Here is a 19,321-nt window from a genome sequence, read left to right on the forward strand (position 1 = left end):
AAGAACTAGCAAAGGCTAAAGGTGGTTCAGCAGAATATAGAATCCATGGAGAATATAAATGTATCCAGTTACATGCTCCTCACTGTGAACTTCAGTGGGAGCTCACCAAACAATTGATAAGAAACTTGAGAAAAAATCCCTTGTAGTAAAGGCCAAGGGAAGACCAGCTTCTGCTGGAAACATATGATACAATTCCTTATCTCCTACTTCTAACAGAGTAAATTGGAGGTGAAGGGCAACAAACAATGTTACCCTTAAGATAGCGGAAGTAAATAGACACATATTTTCTACCTGGGGAAAGGACAGGAACGCATGCAGTACTCAGAAGTACAGCTACAGGAGGAGCAGGCCACACTCTCAAGACTGGTAAAAAGTGGTTGCCCAAGACTGAGGCTTAGTAAGAGTAATGGAGAATGTGCTTCCCCCGTAATACAATAACTAACTACCAAGCTAACCAAATTAAAAACGATCAGCACTGAAAAATACTCCTAAAGAGAAATCTTCTCCAAAACAGAGCAGAAAGGAAAGACCTAGAAATGAATGTGGAACATGAAGCAAAAGAAAATCTCTGACAAATAAATTCCCACTCTAAATAGAAGTAGTCACTAAAGGAATTTAAAGCCTATGGGCTTTGAGGGTAACCATAGAAACAACAATACCCAACAATTCACCTTTACTCCTGAACAAATTAACCTCAAACCTCACAGGAAAAGTCTAGCACAAGGAAATATATGAAGGAATGTTTATTTCAAAGCATAAGTCTTTTTTACTTCAGTTTTATTGTCTTATATATAAGCTTTCCTATTGAAAAAGAAAAAAAACACAATATAATGTGCATCAAAAAAAATCAAGAAATCAAAACATTCCAAAAGATACAACAATCAAAGAAACACTCAGATATAGCAGGGAATTTAAAATAACCATGATTAATATGCAAAAGGTTTCATGTGAAAGGTAGCAACATGCATGATAATACAAGTAATTTCAGCCTAGAGTTGGAAACTATAATGCAAACTATAAATAGAGAGAGGACAAGAAGAAAGACTAGAGTTTCATAGATGAAAGCAATGTAATGAGCTATGAAAAAGCTAATGAATTTTAAGATTGGTCATTAAAGTTTACCAAAACTGAAATATAAGAAAAAATGAATTAAAAAATCAGAAATAAGAATTCAAGAAGTGTGAAACAATATCAAACACACTGCATGCGTGCATGCTAAGTCTTTTCAGTCATGTCTGACTCTGTGACTCTATGGTCTGTGGCTTGCAGAGCTTCTCTGTCCATGGGATTTTCCAGGCAAAGATACTAGAGTGGGTTGCCATGCCCTCCTCCAAGGCATCATCCCCACATAGGGATGGAACCCATGTCTCCTGTGGCTCCTGCATTGCAGGTGAATTCTTTACTGCTGAACCACCAGGGAAGCCCACCGAACAATTTAATTATATCTAACTGAAATATCAGAGGAGTAGAGACAGAAAAAAATATAGAAATGTTTCAGGAAATAATGGTAAAGATTTTTTCAAAATCCATGACAGTCTCCAAACTTACAGGACAAAACTCAGATCAGAGAACATCCAGCATGACAAACATGTATACACATAAACACACACACACACACACAACCCTAAACATGTCAGGCTGAAACTATCACAAAAGACAAAGAAAAACTCTTGGAGTAAGAGAAAAAATAAGCATTGTATACAAAGAAAGTAATTACAGAAATTTCTTGTCAAAAATCATCTACAATGGAAGAAAAAGAAGTTATTTCCTTAAAGTGCTGATATAAAATATATTACAACAAAGAATTTTAAACTGAGTGAACGTATCTCTCAGAAATAATGGAAAAATCAATAGTTTGTCATACAAAAAAAAAAAAGAAAGAAAGAAATTATCAACAGAGCTGCCTATAAGAAAGGATAATTGTGAGCTGTAGGGCCATGGACAGAGCTAGAAGCTGATGACAAGATCCCCCTCCCCTGAGCTGATGACCTTCCTACAGTCAGGAGCCAATGGCTAGGGACAAAGACAAATCCTGTGAGCTGGACCAGGAGAAATACAATGCTGATGACAGTGAGAAAATCATCTGCTTAGGAGACAGCACTATGGGCAAGTCCAAACTCATGGAGAGATTTCTCATGGCTGGATTTCAGTCCCAGCAGCTGTCCCTATATACCCTGACCCTGTACAAGCACATGGCCACAGTAGATGGCAAGACTGTCCTTGTGGACTTTTGGGACACAGCAGGCCAAGAGCGGTTCCAAAGCATGCACACCTCCTGCTACCACAAGGCCCATGTCTGCATCATGGTATTTAATGTACAGAGGAAAATCACATACAAGAACTTGAGTACCTGGTATATGGAGCTCCGGGAGTTCAGGCCAGAGATTCTGTGCATTGTGGTGGCCAATAAAATCTATGCAGACATGAAAATGGCCCAATAGAGTTTCAATTTTGCAAGGAAATTCTCCTTGCCCCTGTACTTTGTCTCAGCTGCTGATGGTACCAATGTTGTGAAGCTTTTTAATGATACAATTCAATTAGCTGTGCCTTACAAACAGTGCTCCCAGGACTTCATGAACAAGGTTTTGCTGGAGCTTGAGAACATTGGCTTGGAGCAGAAGGAGGAGGATATGCCAGACAAAGAACAGCATGGCCGCATCCAGAGCCCATCTCCTTCCTGAGCCACAGGAGGCCTTTCCATGGCCCACTTGGTGGTGAAGGGCAGTTCAGAAGACCCCTACCTCAAAAATCCATCAGCTTTCAGTTGAGACAGTCTTCCAGGCTGTCCCCTGCTATACCTCCTAAAAAACCCAGTTGTCCCATTCCCCCTCCCCACCCGCACCACAACCTTATTTCCATGGCCCGTGAAAGATAACCCTTACATATGGTTCCCTCCCTTGTGGGTTGGGGTCAGTACACAATACTAACAGGTATAAGGCCCATGCCAGACCCTGGAGCCAAATTAGGGATGGATCCTCCAGGTCATGTGGGAAAGTAAAGAGAATCATGGAATATTCTGTGTGTGTTTCATAAATAAAAGGATTTTTAGGTGTCTTCCACCCCCAGTACTCCCGCCCTCCCACCCCCCAACCCCCCGCCGAGAACTAATGTCAGGGCCTATTCATTGTATTTCCACCAAAGGGATGATTTTTCATTACTGATATTTTTCCTCTTTAGGCTCCCAACTAAACCAGTAATTTTAAGAAAATGATTTCGAGAAGAGAGCTGTTTGTTCCACAAGTTTTTCTAGAGCTTTTCTGTATATGGCCAGTACTTTGATGAACAGTGAGGCCAAAACCACAGGCCCATTTGCTGTTAACATCAAATGAAAGCAGGTGACTGGTTTGGCCATACACAGTAATACACAAACATTGTTGTGAACATCAAGGGTCAATACAGCCATATCACAAGGCATTGCATTATAAGAAATTGGCTTTAGGAAGCTCCATTTAAAACCCATATTTTAACACAGGAGACTTTTCTTCATTTTTCTAAGGACTAGTGTGGACACTGTACATCTTTGGGTGGCAAGGGCTGCTAAGAACTGTCATGCTGCTTTTTCCATTTATCTCCAGGACTTGTTGCTCACTAGAATGCTTTTATGATCTTCTTATACATCATTACCATTAATTATTTTTTATTTACAATAAAGTTTGAATTACATAAAAAAAAGAAAGGATAATTGTGATTTTTTTCAAACAGGATAAATACAATATTAATCAAAAAAGTGTGTCTACATGAAATGTGAAGAACATTAGAAACAGAATAAACTTTAGTTTTCTTATTTTTTCATTGTTCTAAAATATAACTTTCTGTTTATAACCAAAACAGTGGGCAATATCATGTTTTCATCTATTAAAGATGACATGGATTGTCTACATAGAATATCTCAAAAAAATCTATGAAATAAACATTTCTAGAATATACGAGTTTAACAAGATTGCAGGATACAAATTTGATAATCAAAAATCAAAAAAATGAAGCATCTTCCTGATTTGGTGTCTGAGAATCTTGACTGGTCTTGCAATTGGGTTCATTACTTTCTTTGATAATATTTCCAGAGAAAACAATATATGATTAGCCAAAAGGAACCAAAACAATAGTGTGATAATGCTCTATTGCTTTTTAATATGCTGTCTAGGTTGGTCATAACTTTCCTTCCAAAGAGTAAGTGTCTTTAATTTCATGGCTGCAATCACCATCTGCAGTGATTTTTGGAGCCCCCCAAAAATAAAGTCTGACACTGTTTCCACTGTTTCCCCATCTATTTCCCATGAAGTGATGGGACCGGATGCCCTGATCTTCGTTTTCTGAATGTTGAGCTTTAAGGCAACCTTTTCACTCTCCTCTTTTAGTTTCAAGAGGCTCTTTAGTTCTTCTTCACTTTCTGCCATAAGAGTAACTAAACCAAAGTAAGAAACTCCCAAGATTTTATGAAAGGGTTGCTAAAGAATCTCAGTATTTCACCATGAAAAAATGAAAACGTTTGAAAAATTTTGGCCTGGAAACAAAACTTAACAAGAACAAAATAGCTAATTTAAATATAGTTATTCAATTACTAAGTTAATTGAATGGCAACCATTTGAGGGTCACTGTTCTAGGCACTAGAGATAGTTGTATCAAGAATGATGAGTTCCAGGATTTCATGGATTTTATAAGTCAAGTGAAATAGAAGACAAAAAAAGTAAATATATTCATGAATAAAAATATTTCAGATAGTGATAAAAGCTATGAGAAAAATAAAACAATCTTATACAAGGTAAATTAGTGTGGCATCTTTAGATCAAACACTTAGCAAATCTGAACATCTGAGCTAAGATGTAAATCGCAAGGAGATGCCTTGTAAAAATCAAGGTGACTAGCATTCCCAGCTGAGAGGAGATAGTCATGCAAAAGCCTTACTTTTGGTGTAATGGAGCTTGACTTGTTTGAACAATTAAAAAATAGTGTGACTGGAATGCCATGGAGAGAGATTATGTCAGAGAGGTAAGAAGGGTCTTTGAAGGAAAAGGTAATGAATAGCTTTTATATTATATTCAGTGGGAATAAGAAGTAGTTGTAGAGTAATTAGGTAGAAAAATACTCTGATTTGTGATTTAAAAGATTATTCTGGCTGCTGTGTGCGTATATATTTTAGAGGTATTCTACAAAAGGTAGTATACACAGAACTACTCCTAGTAAATCAGAACATATACTATTCCTAGATATAGCAAATATATATTGCTTGTTTATTATTTTCCATTGTTTTTCTCTTCCTTTCTAAAAAAAAAATATTGTTCAAATATCTACCCCTTCTCATGGAGTCCTGAGATGTTGACTCAGTTCTGCTCAGAGAGGCTTGATTTTTCTAAGGTCATTACTATTCTTCTTAAGAGGACTTATTTCAGATAGCGTTGTTTTTAGCCAAGAGAGTCTGAGAGACATTTGTCTGGCAATTCTGAGAAATTCTTCAAGTGACTGTTTCTCTCCATTCCTCTGCTACATGAATGTATCATCTCACTATAAGCCTGAAGCTGACACACAGAATAGATCAGAGCCAAGGGCTTCTCAGCAAAACGAGCCATATCATAGAATTAATTCACTTATGAAGCCTACCTCTGAACTTAGTTTTGTGATGGCTTTATCATTTAAAACAGGTTGAGCTATCTTCTGTTAGCTGATGTGAAACAGGGACAGGAGTGATAGCAAGGAAATCCTTTAGATGGCTACTGTACTTGGCCAGATAAAAGTGATTATGGCTTGGGTGAGGATAGTACCAGTGGATGAGAAAATAAGGGGGCAGTTATGGATACATTTTAGAGATAATAAAAAATGGGTTTTCTGATAATGTGAGTATGGATGAAATTAAACATACTACGAAGTTTGTCATGTGTAAGTAGACAAGGCTTTTCTGTAACACTGTTGAGGAAACAGAACCAATCAGTCACTCATATTTTGACGTGAGTATAAAAAAAAAATCTTTTAAAAATAATTTGACCTGGCAAACACTTATCTACTTCAAAAAATAGTATCATCATATTCTTTAAACAGTGATGTATGTCTATTAATAAATCTAATCAACAGGAGAAACATGCCCAGTTTTCATGGACTGTGTGGATAGTATTCTTTTACTCAGTGAGTATAGATTAGGATAGTTTAATACTTAAGTGCTTTCTTATACTGGTGATATAATTTGGGGGTATATAATTTTATATACCAAACTTCCAACCTTGAAAGATCTTGGAAGTCATTGCTCCCCAATTTATAATAAGAAAGAAAGAAAAAAAAAAATACTGAACAAACTGAAAATCCATGACATTCCTTAGACCTATCAGAAAGTGGAGGTTGTTCAATAAACCACAACCACAGAAGCTAGAGTGAAAAGGAGATATAGAAAGTCATAGCTGAGATCTCCTAAACTGGAGCAGAAGCCACTGGCAGCAACTGGTAGGAAGTATAGAAACACAAGTGGTAATTCTGACAGAGTAATGAAAGCCTGAGTGCGGTCTAGTTTGCTTTGTATTCCCTGACAATACCTTTAATTAAGATAAAGATATATGAGTTCTACTTTTAAAATAGTTACCTTTATTGTCTAAAGTTAATGGAAATGAAAAATGGATGTTAGCACTCCATAACTCTGAAAAAAAAACAATAACATTTTCGTAATGATACTATCAGAGCACTTCTGCTGGCCAAGATTGTATAATAGTGCCCACATTTACTGTTCCATCAGAAACACAAAAACCTCAATCCCCCCCCCCAGTAATTACATTAAGCAGTTTTCAAGACCTTGCAAATCAAGCATCAAAAGCCAATGACTTCTGAAAAAAATAAGGAGAAAAACAGTGAGTATTATGATTCACTTCAGTTCAGTTCAGTCGCTCAGTCATGTCTGACTCTTTGAGACCCCATGAGTTGCAGCACGCCAGGCCTCCCTGTCCATCACCAACCCCCGGAGTTCACTCAAGCTCATATCCATCGAGTTGGTGATGCCATCCAGCCATCTCATCCTCTGTCATCCCCTTCTCCTCCTGCCCCCAATCCCTCCCAGCATCAGAGTCTTTTCCAATGAGTCAACTCTTCGCATGAGGTGGCCAAAGTACTGGAGTTTCAGCTTTAGCATCATTCCTTCCAAAGTATTATGATTACCCCAATTTATATCTTATGACAGTATACAGGCTACTGGCCAGAAAGAGAAAACTCAGGTAGGACCTAGAAGATGTTAACACCAACACACATTATATATATTGAGTTGACCAAAAAGTACATTTGGGTTTTTTAGTAACATCTTATGAAAAAACCAAAATGACCTTTTGGCCAATCCAATACAATGTGTTAAACAGTTTTATCTGTAATAGATTAAAATAATGAATAATTACTCAAAAAAAAAAAAAAAAAAACAGAAATCAGGGCTTCCCTGGTGGTCCAGTGGTTAAGAACATACATGCCAATGCAGGGAACACAGGTGGAATCCCTGTCCAGGAATATACCACATGCTGCGGGGCAGCTAAGGCCCTGCACCACAACTACTGAAGCCCATGCACCTAGATCCCATACTCTGCAGTAAGATAAGCCACAGAAATGAGAAGCCTACACACGGAAGCTAGAGAAAGCCCACTTGCTGCAACAAAGACCCAGCAGAGCCAAAAATAAAATAAAAGGAATAAAACAATAATTTGTCCTTTGACATGGATTGCTCTCAAAATTATTATGTGGAGTGAAATAATTCAGATGAAAATGAGTGCATAATTGCAGATATATAAAATTCAAATAAATACAAATTAATATATAGTGACATAAAGCAGATCAGTGGTTGCTTGGGGTTAGAAGGGGGATGATCAGGAGGAAGGGATTACAAAGAACAAGAAGAAACATTGGGGGTGATCCGTATGTTCAGTGTCTTGATTTTGGTGATGATTTTACAGTTGTATATAAATGTCAAAACTTATCCAACTGTATATTTAAAATATGTCCAATTTATATGTCTACTATGAAAATGTTAAATTTGGAGTTTTTCTACTCTGTGGTGTTGGATTGAATATAACCACTTATTTCCACTCTCTACTGAAACATCAACAAAATAAAAGTAAAATATTTTAAAAGATATATATTCATAATGAAGCTAAAATAAGGAGGTTGTGATGATGTAAAGAAAACTCTATTTGAAACAAAGAAATTAGAATTTATTATTTAAGGGAAAACTAATCTAAGTGGCTGCCAAGAAGAAAGTCAATAGGAAGCTGGATGGTAGTTTCTGCCACAGAACTCTACCCTTAAAAATTCAGGCAGTCGAGGGCAGTAGCTATCTTGGATTGCTGGGATGATAAATGGTCTAAAACAAGCAAATTATTTGAAAACTTTAAGGTATAATTAGATCTTAATTCTGTAAAGTTAAATCTTTCTCTTGCCATCACAAAAATAGGTGTCTAATCCTTCTGTACTTAGCACAGATATCTTAGGCACACGTATACTCATCACAGACACTGGAGCCTCTGCTCTTTGGAAAATATGTCACCAAAGAAAAGTTCAGCACTATTCAATATTCAGAAAACCTGTGCTTTTCATACAGAAATTATAATGAGCATTTTACTGCTTCAATATAAAATATAAACTGATAGCTATATATTGCTAAATACACAAGGACAACACAACCATAAAAATATTTGTGAATTTTGTCTGTGTGAATAAAAGAAGAAATTGCAATATGAATAAGGTTAGGATTGTGCTATTTAGACCAGGATCAAAGAACAGGGAAATATTCTTAGAAATTTAACTTATGAGAGCCCCAAATAAATAAATATAATAACTCAAATAAAAAATGTTAGAGTAAATGAATAATTAAGAAAATCACTCAGGTAAGAGACAGTTTTTGAAAAGATAGAGATTACTTCCCTGGTGGCTCAGCAGCTAAAGAATCCACCTGCAATTCAGGAGACACAGCAGATGCAGGTTCAATCCCTAGGTTGGGAAGATCCTCTGGAGAAGGAAATGGCAACCCACCCCAGTATTCTTGCCTAAAAAAATCTCATGGACAGAGGAGCCTGGCAGGCTATAGCCCAGTGGGCCACAAAGAGCCAGACATAGTTGAGCAACTTAGCACACAGAGATAGCCAATACTAGAAAAATGATAAGTATCAAGTTCCTAACTTAGGAACTCCAGAAGCACAGGTCAAAAAAAAAGAAGAGAAAGAAATTGATAAATATTGATAGAAAAAACATTTCCAGACTGAGGAAACATGTTTGTATATTTTTATTTTTTTTTAGTTTTTTATTTTTTAAATTTTAAAATCTTTAATTCTTACATGCGTTCCCAAACATGCACCCCCCTCCCACCTCCCTCCCCATAACATCTCTCTGGGTCATCCCCATGCACCAGCCCCAAGCATGCTGCACCCTGCGTCAGACATAGACTGGCGATTCAATTCTTACATGATAGTATACATGTTAGAATGCCATTCTCCCAAATCATCCCACCCTCTCCCTCTCCTTCTGAGTCCAAAAGTCTGTTATACACATCTGTGTCTTTTTTCCTGTCTTGCATACAGGGTCGTCATTGCCATCTTCCTAAATTCCATATATGTTTGTATATTTTTAAAGAACTCAGTGAAGCACAGCACACAAGATACACATCCAAATATGAATTTTTCAATATCATGACATTTCCAAGAATAAAAGAAATTTTCATAATTTCTGAAAAAAAAATTAAAGAGTTCACATAGGGTGGAAGAAAATGATAGTTTCAAAAGAATTGTCAAGTGTAATACTTGAGAGCACTGTATGATGGAGGTATGCCATTTAAATTTTAAAGAAACACTATTTCATCCAAATATTCTATACATAGCCAAGATTTTGATCATATGTAAAGCCATTAATACAGTATTATCAAACAATTAGTGGTTTAAAAATGTCTCTTCCAAGTATATGGATGTGAGCGTTGGACTGTAAAGAAGGCTGAGTAGCAAAGAATTGATACTTTCAAATTGTGGTGCTGGAGAAGACTCTTGAGAGTCCCTTGGACAACAAGGAGATCAAACCAATCAATCCTAAAGGAAATCACCCCTGAATATTCATTGGAAGGACTGGTGCTGAAGCTGAAGCTCTAATACTTTGGCCACCTGATGCAAAGAGTCCATTCATTGGAAAAGACCTTGATCCTGGGAAAGATTGAGGGCAAGAGGAGAAGGGGGCAGCAGAGGATGAGATGGTTGGATGGCATCTCTGACTCAATGGACATGAGTTTAAGCAAGCTCCAGGAGTTGGTGATGGACAGTGAAGTCTGGCATGCAGCAGTCTATGGGGTCACAAAGAGTCGGACATGACTGAGCAAGTGAACTGAACTGATATCTTTCATAATCATAAGAATGATAGAAATGTATATTCATTTAACTGATCCCTGATGACTATTTCATCAGTTATTAGTTTTTTTTCCTAGTTTAACTACTTTAAATTAGAACACATTTTATAATCAAATGCCATTATTTCATAAAAGCTCTCACCAGGATTCATTTATAATAGTTGTCCTTGCTTAGACATGAAGAAATATGGTTACTAATCCTAGTGGCCTGCCCAGGACAGATCTAAAACCTGAATTTTTTTTTTTTTTTAAGGAAATGAACTATCTACTTACCACTTAAGGAAGAAATGTTAGCACTAGTAATGGTCTGAAAACTTTCCATTGACATCTTTTTTTAAAATTACGGAAATGGCACAGTATTAGAGGGTTGGAAAGAATTTAAGAGACAATAGTGAGGTAGTATTTTTCAATGCCCTACATTTCTAGCACTCTTGATAGTACAGAAGACAACAATGTTATTTTGAAAAAGACATTTTAAAAAACCTGAGTTGAAGGGTAATTCATAAATCTGATTCTCAACAGAACAAAATTTTAGGGAAAACTTAACCAATTATAATATTTGTATTTTCCTTTTTATGTTGGCAGAAGTATGATATATAATTTTAAAAATCACTTCTAAATGTCTTAAAATACTACTTAAATACATATAGTGGAAAAACTTAATTATAAGAAAAAAGTATAATGGTTTAATTAGAATTTTATCCAAGAAATAACATACGCTGCATCTTACAACCACTGACAGCGTGAAAGTGAAGTCGTTCAGTCGTGTCTGACTCTTTGTGACCCCATGGACTGTAACCTATCAGGCTCCTCCATCCATGGGATTTTCCAGGCAAGAGTGCTGGAGTGGATTGCCATTTTCTTCTCCAGGGGTTCTTCCCAACCCAGGAATCAAACCCGGGTCTCCCACATTGCAGGCAGACGCTTTACCATCTGAGCCACCACAGCTTAGGCTTTACTAAAGTGTAACACAGGCGAGGACAGGAATAGGAAAAAACACCATTGGTAGGGGTGGAGCAAATACAGGATCTCTACTACCTTGTACAACCTCATGGCCACCATGCTCCAGTCTATACATATGGTGTTTCTTGGAGTACAAGTTCAAAACTGTAATGTTACAGCACAGAGTAAATGAGTCCTAACACTGTATTTTTTAGAAGTCAAGACATAACAGGTAAAACTGAAAGGTTAGGGAACAGCAATTTCCTAATAGTGAAGCATTTCAAAATATGAAAGAAAATATCAGAAAAATTCTAAAATAATTGAAAGACATCATTCACGGGCAGTAAAAGACACAAGCCATTAGCCTTTGCTTTTTTATTGTAAAAGCTGTAACTTTGTTTTTAAACTAAGCACATGGATGACCTTAATAATTTTAAAACAATAAAGATATAATTAAATAATTTTATTATAGCAAACAGTTTCTGAATGTTCAATTTAATTAAACAGAATATAGGAAAAGGTAAAGAAAACAAACATATGCTCAATTGATTGCTTCCATTTTCTATGTATTTATTTCTGATGATAATGTAATTTATACAATGTTAGATTGTAAAATACTTTATCTGTAAAAAAAGACAATATAGGACAGTTTTACCTGTGGTATGATATATAACATTTTTTTGAAAGAATAACATAAAAAAAAGAATAACATTAAAGTGTCTTTTTGCTAATATTAAAGATGATTTTTAGATCTGAATAGCACATAGAAAGAACAAAGGTTTCAGAAAAATTGGGTGAGGCAGGATAAGGAATGAGAAAGCAGAAAGGTTGAAAACAAGTGCCAGTAGTTGATGACAGAAAGTCAGGGACAAGGACTCAAGGATGACATTGTTAGGAGATTGCTGGAGAAGCGGGGGCAATTGTAGATTTCCCTATTTTTAAAACAGAGCATGCTTCAAATGCCCAGAGGTCTCTTACCTACTCTAAGAGAAAGTCAGATGATCACTTTTCCTTTCCTGACAAAATTGGAGGCTGTTCGAGTGATTATCTGCCATCTGTTGTCTATAGCAGTTCAATTGCTGAAGAGTCCTCTAGAAGGGGGGAGAAAGAGCTCATTCTTGACGGAAGGTTGAATGTACATTCAGAGGTAGATTCAGCTGAGCAAGTGCCCGGCTAATCCCCTTTGCACACAGGGACAAGGCTGCCACCAACTCTAATTGATTCTGAAATGAATCTGTATAGAAAATTAGAAGGTTTTGGATTCCCATGTGAGCTTCAATAAAGAGCCAGGATGTAAGCCTGACAGCTGAATGGATTCAGAAATGAAAATCTGATAAGCGGCTTAAAACTGTACTTAAGTCCAGAAATGATTTGAATGCTGTTGTTAATGGCACATTGTATGTTGTCACCTAGTTAATTATCTCTGAAGATGAGTTCTTGTGGAGGAGAAGATATGCCATTCTTCCACAGCTTTTCCTCATCACATATTTATTAACTTCCCCCTCTTTCCAAACTATCATTGCTAGAAGGCAGAAAGAAAGGATTAGGCCGCTGCAGCTCCTCTGTGGCTGTCAGTTCACTGTGCCAAACTTCAAATATGAACTGTTGCATGTACTGTCACTGACATTTCCTTTTACATCTTCATTTGCAAATGAGGAGCTGACATTTGTTAGGCCTTGTATTTGCACACAGTCCCACCACATGAAAAGCAAACACTGTCACTGCTGGCTACTTTGTTTATTCCTTTGCAGATAGTATATGGCCTATTTAGAAATTTTCTTCAGAATTTTTTTTTAACTAACTGAGATAGATAGTCACAGAGCTACATGTCCTCATATTTTATTCAGGAAGCCGTCTGCAGTTTATGGAGCGTGCATGGCATTTGATAGCTATTTAAAACTGTATTTTTAAAACCAATTTGCACTTTTCTGGCTTATATTCTTTGGGTTTATTTTCTCTAGATAAATGTAGGTTCATTTTGTGATTTAAGAGATCAGGTTTTTTACCTATCAATTTTTTAAAAGTAATTGGAAAATATTTTCTACCAAATGAAAACAATGAAGTGAATTTTAAAACCATAATGCATTTTCTAAACATTATTTTCGGTTTATTAAAGTTTCATCTTTTCAAAGTAGCTTGACAATGTCAACCTACTCAACATCATTAAGACAATCATCTGTTATTATTAAGGGCCCTTCTGTGAAACAGAAGCTTGAAGACAGCCTCATAGAGCAGTACATATGCCTAGAGGTAAGCTGCTCTCCTGTTCAGAAACGTAGAGGCTTGCTTGCTAAGGTGCTCACAAAGGGTTGATTACACACTTAACTCCCAAAGAACTGAGAATTCTGTGAGGTCAAATTTTAAGAGTTTTTTAAAAAATAAATCAAAATCACTTCTTAGGACAATGACATCAATTAGGAAGAGAAAAATAAAAAGACAATTTCATGGTTATTAGTAAATTTTAGAATATAGTAAATTGAAAATCCTTATCCTATTTTATCACATTCCAAGGTGGTACATGTCAATAATGATTCCCTGTAATGTGTCACAGAAACAACATTTTCCTCACATAATTAACAATATCCAAAATCCTTTTCTTATGTTCTTAATCCAGTGCTACACCTTTTCACATTTCACTGGACTCTACCAGTTCACTGGAGCCTGGAAACTGTTACTGTTTGCCTCTCACCTACCCAACAAGTCAAGAGTTTACAAACAAGTTACCTATTATAAATGAAAAGTTTAAAACATTGTAAAAAGCCAGTGTTCTCTTGATGTTAAAGACAATAGAAGAAAATGACATGTCTGTCATATATAGTAGGTAGGAAGTTCTTAGGGGCCAGAAGGTGTGTGTGTCTTTGTATCTTATACGTGCATTTATAACAGATAAATAATAATCAGCTAACATAAACTGAATAAATAATCTCTCCTTCAATCAATTATTAGAATTTCTCCTTTATTTCATATTGCCCTGCTTTGACATCTTTAACAAAAATATACAACTCATATGTATTAACAAACTGTTAAGTGGATGTTCAAATATACAAAGGATGATAAGTAATGCCATAGTATGGCATAGTATGTCAATGACAGAGAATTAAAATGGTAAGAAAATGTCAGAAATGAAGCAAGTGAAGTTTAATTGAGCTCGGTTACTTAGGCTTAGAATTGTTTCAACCATTTATTTGAAAACTAAGGACTATATCCAAAATTAGTTTTATAAAAGAAGTACAAATTAGATATATGAGAAAAAAAATCCTCCATTAGTATGCCACTCTCCTTGAGATTTATGTGATTTATGCCTTGTTTTTCTCATAAGAAAATAATAAACTTGAAACAAGTGTCAGACAACAAATGCATCCCATAAAATATGCCTGTTATTTAGACTGGTGTTTAATGAAGGAAACAGAAAGAAAAAGGAAATTTTAAAGTATCTTTCAGTAAGGTGTTTGCTTTTACTAATCAAAAAAAAAATGTAAATGGGTCACTTTGTGCCTTTCCACTGATTATTTAAATATCTCTCACAAACTTAACATTTTATGGTCCCGTTATTTCCTATAAGCATAGCAATCTGAAATCAGTGAAAGGAGTAAGGAGATCTCATTAAAACAACACTCTTCAAACAGATACCCAGACTGCTTAGACTAAGATTCTTTGAAAATACTGTGAAAAGTATCAATTGCTTTTGATCTTTCACTATTTTGATTACTTAATTTATTTACTCACCAGCTAGTTTGGTAACCTCTCACTTTTTTTTTTTACTTTAATTTTATACCATTTTATTTTCAATAATTGGACACTGGCTACACTCTTATCCTTATGGCAATGATAGTTTAAAAAATCTCACTTTTGCTTATCATTGATCTTTTCATAATTGCTTAGATTATTTGCTTTCATGTTTGCATAAATTACCTTTTTCCATCAGTATAAAACCAAAATCTTATGTTTGGTCTCTCAGATAGTACCATGCTCTAAAAATGTCAAACTAATTTTTTGTCTTTTGTTAAAATATATCTGTAATGCTTTTATAAGACAAATTATATCTATATATTTATACATACAATACTTGGCTTAGAAAGTATTTTTATTTTTTTGCTTTAGAAATTATTATAGAAATGTAATGATCCAGGTCTTGGTGGTACCAGATATAATTCTGGAAAGTGCTAGCTGCTCAGTGTCCAACTCTTTTCGACCTCATGGACAATAGCCTACAAGGCTCCTCTGTCCATGCAATTCTCCAGGCAAGAATACTGGAGTGGGCTGGCCATCTTTCTCCAGGGGATCTTCTTCACTCAGGGATTGAACCCAGGTCTGCTTCATTGCAGGTGGATTCTTTACCATCTGAGCCACGAGGAAATTTACAATTTACAATTCTGGAAATGGTAGCCGATTGCACAGTTTCCTTTTGAGCATGCAGCGAGAAGCAGCTCTTAACATGCAAGAGGTCATGATTAGTACAACATGACATCCACACAAGTCACACTTTATTGGATGAGAAACCAAAGAGTGACACTTCCAATTAGGCTAGAATGTGGCTCATGAGGTGCAAGGCTTGAGAACAGCATCTAGCAAAATTACAATAGCCAGTTATTAACTGATTAGCTCTCATCGATCTTATTTTGGCTTCAGTCCTCCCTTAAGGGGTGAAGCTTCAAAACAGAAAAAAATAAAAGTACATATCAGTAACATAAGTAGTTTCACATAAACTAACAAATGAAAAATAAAGATAATGAGACGTACTAGAATAAAGAGCAGAGAAGGAAGATAGAATGACCAACTCATTAAAGCTTACTCTACCAAGACTGCATATTAAGTTTTCCTGCTCACTATATCCATTTAATAAATATTCACCAACAGCCTTAACCTGAACATGGCTTTTATATTTCAATCTGAAAGAGGATAAGCAATAGTCACAGAAAAACTAAGGAGTCAAAAAGTTAAGAGAAAACATATTTATAAAATTAAATTTCATGAGTGAATATGTTTTTCTAAACTTATGTAAGTGCATCTTATTGTTCTTAGGAAAATAATAGGTAAAAACACTACATACAAAAAAAAAAAGAAGGAAAAAAAAGCAAGTCACCGAACATTTAGGGTTTAATATATTTGATGATTATGTTTTATGTGTAAGCTTAGCCCAGCCATGTCACTCAGATATTTGGTCAAAAATTACTCTGGACATTGCTGTGAAAATATTTTCAGATAAAATTAGCACTTAAACAGTTAAACAGTCTTTGAGTAAAGCAAATTACACTCCATGATATGGGTGGGCCACATCCAATCAACTAAAGTTCTTAAGAAAAAAAAAAGATTGCCATTCTCCAGTGAGGAGGGAATTCTGTTTCTAGAGTGTTTTCAGGTCAAACTGCAACATGATATTTCCAGTGTATTCAGATTAAGCTGCGACATCATCATTCTTCTGGGTCTCCAGCCTGCCCTTCTACCCTGCAAATATTTGACTTGCCAGGTTCCTCAACAATTGTATGAGTGAATTTTTAAAATTCTCTCTGTCTTTTTCTGTCTTTCCGCATAGATAGATAGACAGATATCTTAGTCTATTTCTCTGGAAGAAATCTAATATATCTTCTTTGTATCAAATAATGCTCATTTTTATTCAACAATGGTATTACATTAGGATTTAAGCATCTAGAGGGTATAAATAATCAGCATCTTTGGATAATGTAAACATTTAGGATACCTATTCCTGATTTAAGTGTTCTTATACTCAACACTTTCATCAAGAGACTTTTTAGTTCCTCTTCATTTTCTGCCATAAGAGTGGTATCATCTGCATATCTGAGGTTATTGATATTTCTCCTGCCAATCTTGATTCCAGCGTGTGCTTCTTCCAGCCCAGCATTTCTCATGATGTATTCTGCATAGAAGTTAAATAAGCAGGGTGACAATATATAGCCTTGACGTACTCCTTTTCCTGTTTGGAACGAGTCTCTTTTTCCATGTCAAGTTCTAACTGTTGTTTCCTGACCTGAATATAGCTTTCTCAAGAGGCAGGTCAGGTGGTCTGGTATTCCCATCTCTTTCAGAATTTTCCACAGTTTATCGTAATCCACACAGTCAAAGGCTTTGGCATAGTCAATAAAGCAGAAGTAGATGTTTTTCTGCAACTCTCTTGTTTTTTCCATGATCCAGCGGATGTTGACAATTTGATCTCTGGTTCCTCTGCCTTTTCTAAAACCAGCTTGAACATCTCGAAGTTCATGGTTAACATATTGCTGAAGCCTGGCTTGGAGAATTTTGAGCATTACTTTACTAGCGTGTGAGATGAGTGCAATTGTGCAGTACTTTGAGCATTATTTGGCATTGCCTTTCTTTGGGATTGGAATGAAGACTGACATTTTCCAGTCGTGTGGCCACTGCTGAGTTTTCCAGATTTGCTGGCATATTGAGTGGAGCACTTTCACAGCATCATCTTTTAGGATTTGAAACAGCTCCACTGGAATTCCATCACCTCCACTAGCTTTGTTCATAGTGATGCTTTCTAAGGCCCACTATTTCATGGGAAATAGATGGGAAACAGTGGAAACAGTGTCAGACTTTATTTACTGGGGCTCCAAAATCACTGTAGGTGGTGACTGCAGCCATGAAATTAAAAGATGCTTACTCTTTAGAAGAAAAGTTATGACCAACCTAGACAGCATATTCAAAAGCAGAGACATTACTTTGCCAACAAAGGTCCATCCAGTCAAGGCTATGGTTTTTCCAGTGGTCATGTATGGATGTGAGGTTTGGACTGTGAAGAAGGCTGAGCACTGAAGAATTGATGCTTTTGAACTGTGGTGTTGGAGAAGACTCTTGAGAGGTTCGCTGGACTGTAAGGAGATCCAACCAGTCCATTCTGAAGGAGATCAGCCCTGAGATTACTTTGGAAGGAATGATGCTAAAGCTGAAATTCCAATACTTTGACCACCTCATGTGAAGAGTTGACTCACTGGAAAAGACTCTGATGCTGGGAGGGACTGGGGGTAGGAGGGGAAGGGGACAACAGAGGATGAGATGGCTGGATGGCATCACTGACTCGATGGATGTGAGTCTGAGTGAACTCTGGGAGTTGGTGATGGACATGGAGGCCTGGCGTGCTGCAATTCATTGGGTCGCAAATAGTCAGACACGACTAAGCGACTGAACTCAATTGAACTGATACTTAACAGTTAAGATCAAGAGCTGACTGTGGCTCAGATCATGAAATCCTTATTGTCAAATTCAGAATAAATTGAAGAAAGTAGGGAAATCCATTAGACCATTCAGATATGACCTAAATCACATCCCTTATGATTATACAGTAGAAGTGAGAAATAGATTTAAGGGACTAGATCTGATAGACAAGTGCCAGATGGATTATGGAATGAGGTTCGTGACATTGTACAGGAGACAGGGATCAAGACCATCCCCATGGAAAATAAATGCAAAAAAGGATAAGGCTGTGTGAGGAGGTCTTACAAATAGCTGTGAAAAGAAGAGAAGCAAAAAGCAAAGGAGAAAAGGAAAGATATTCCTATCTGAACACAGAGTTCCAAAGAACAGCAAGGAGAGATAAGAAAGCCTTCCTCAGCAATCAATGCAAAGAAATAGAGGAAAACAACAGAATGGGAAAGACTAAGACCTCCTCAAGAAAATTAGAGATACCAAGGGAGCATTTCATGCAAATATGGGCTTGATAAAGGACAGAAATGGTATGGACCTAACAGAAGCAGAAGATATTAAAAAGAGGTGGCAAGAATACACAGAAGAACTGTACAAAAAAGATCTTCACAACCCAGATAATCACAATGGTGTGACCACACACCTAGAGCCAGACATCCTGGAATGTGAAGTCAAGTGGGCCTTAGAAAGCATCACTACGAACAAAGCTAGGAGAGGTGATGGAATTCCAGTTGAGCTGTTTCAAATCCTGAAAGATGATGCTGTGAAAGTCCTGACTCATTATGGTAGCAAATTTGGAAAACTGAACAGTGGCCACAGGACTGGAAAAGGTCAGTTTTCATTCCAATCCCAAAGAAAGCCAATGCCAAAGAATGCTCAAACTAC

The 19,321-nt window shown here is 36.4% G+C and overlaps 1 pseudogene; it reads left to right on the forward strand.

Moving 5' to 3' along the window:
- The first annotated feature begins 2,009 nt into the window (after window positions 1-2,009).
- On the forward strand, window positions 2,010-2,681 carry LOC101107027 (rab-like protein 2A; annotated as a pseudogene).
- Window positions 2,682-19,321: the final 16,640 nt, after the last annotated feature.

The sequence above is a fragment of the Ovis aries genome, chromosome 8 (genome assembly GCF_016772045.2).
Source record: "Ovis aries strain OAR_USU_Benz2616 breed Rambouillet chromosome 8, ARS-UI_Ramb_v3.0, whole genome shotgun sequence".
Classification (NCBI taxonomy): Eukaryota; Metazoa; Chordata; class Mammalia; order Artiodactyla; family Bovidae; genus Ovis; species Ovis aries.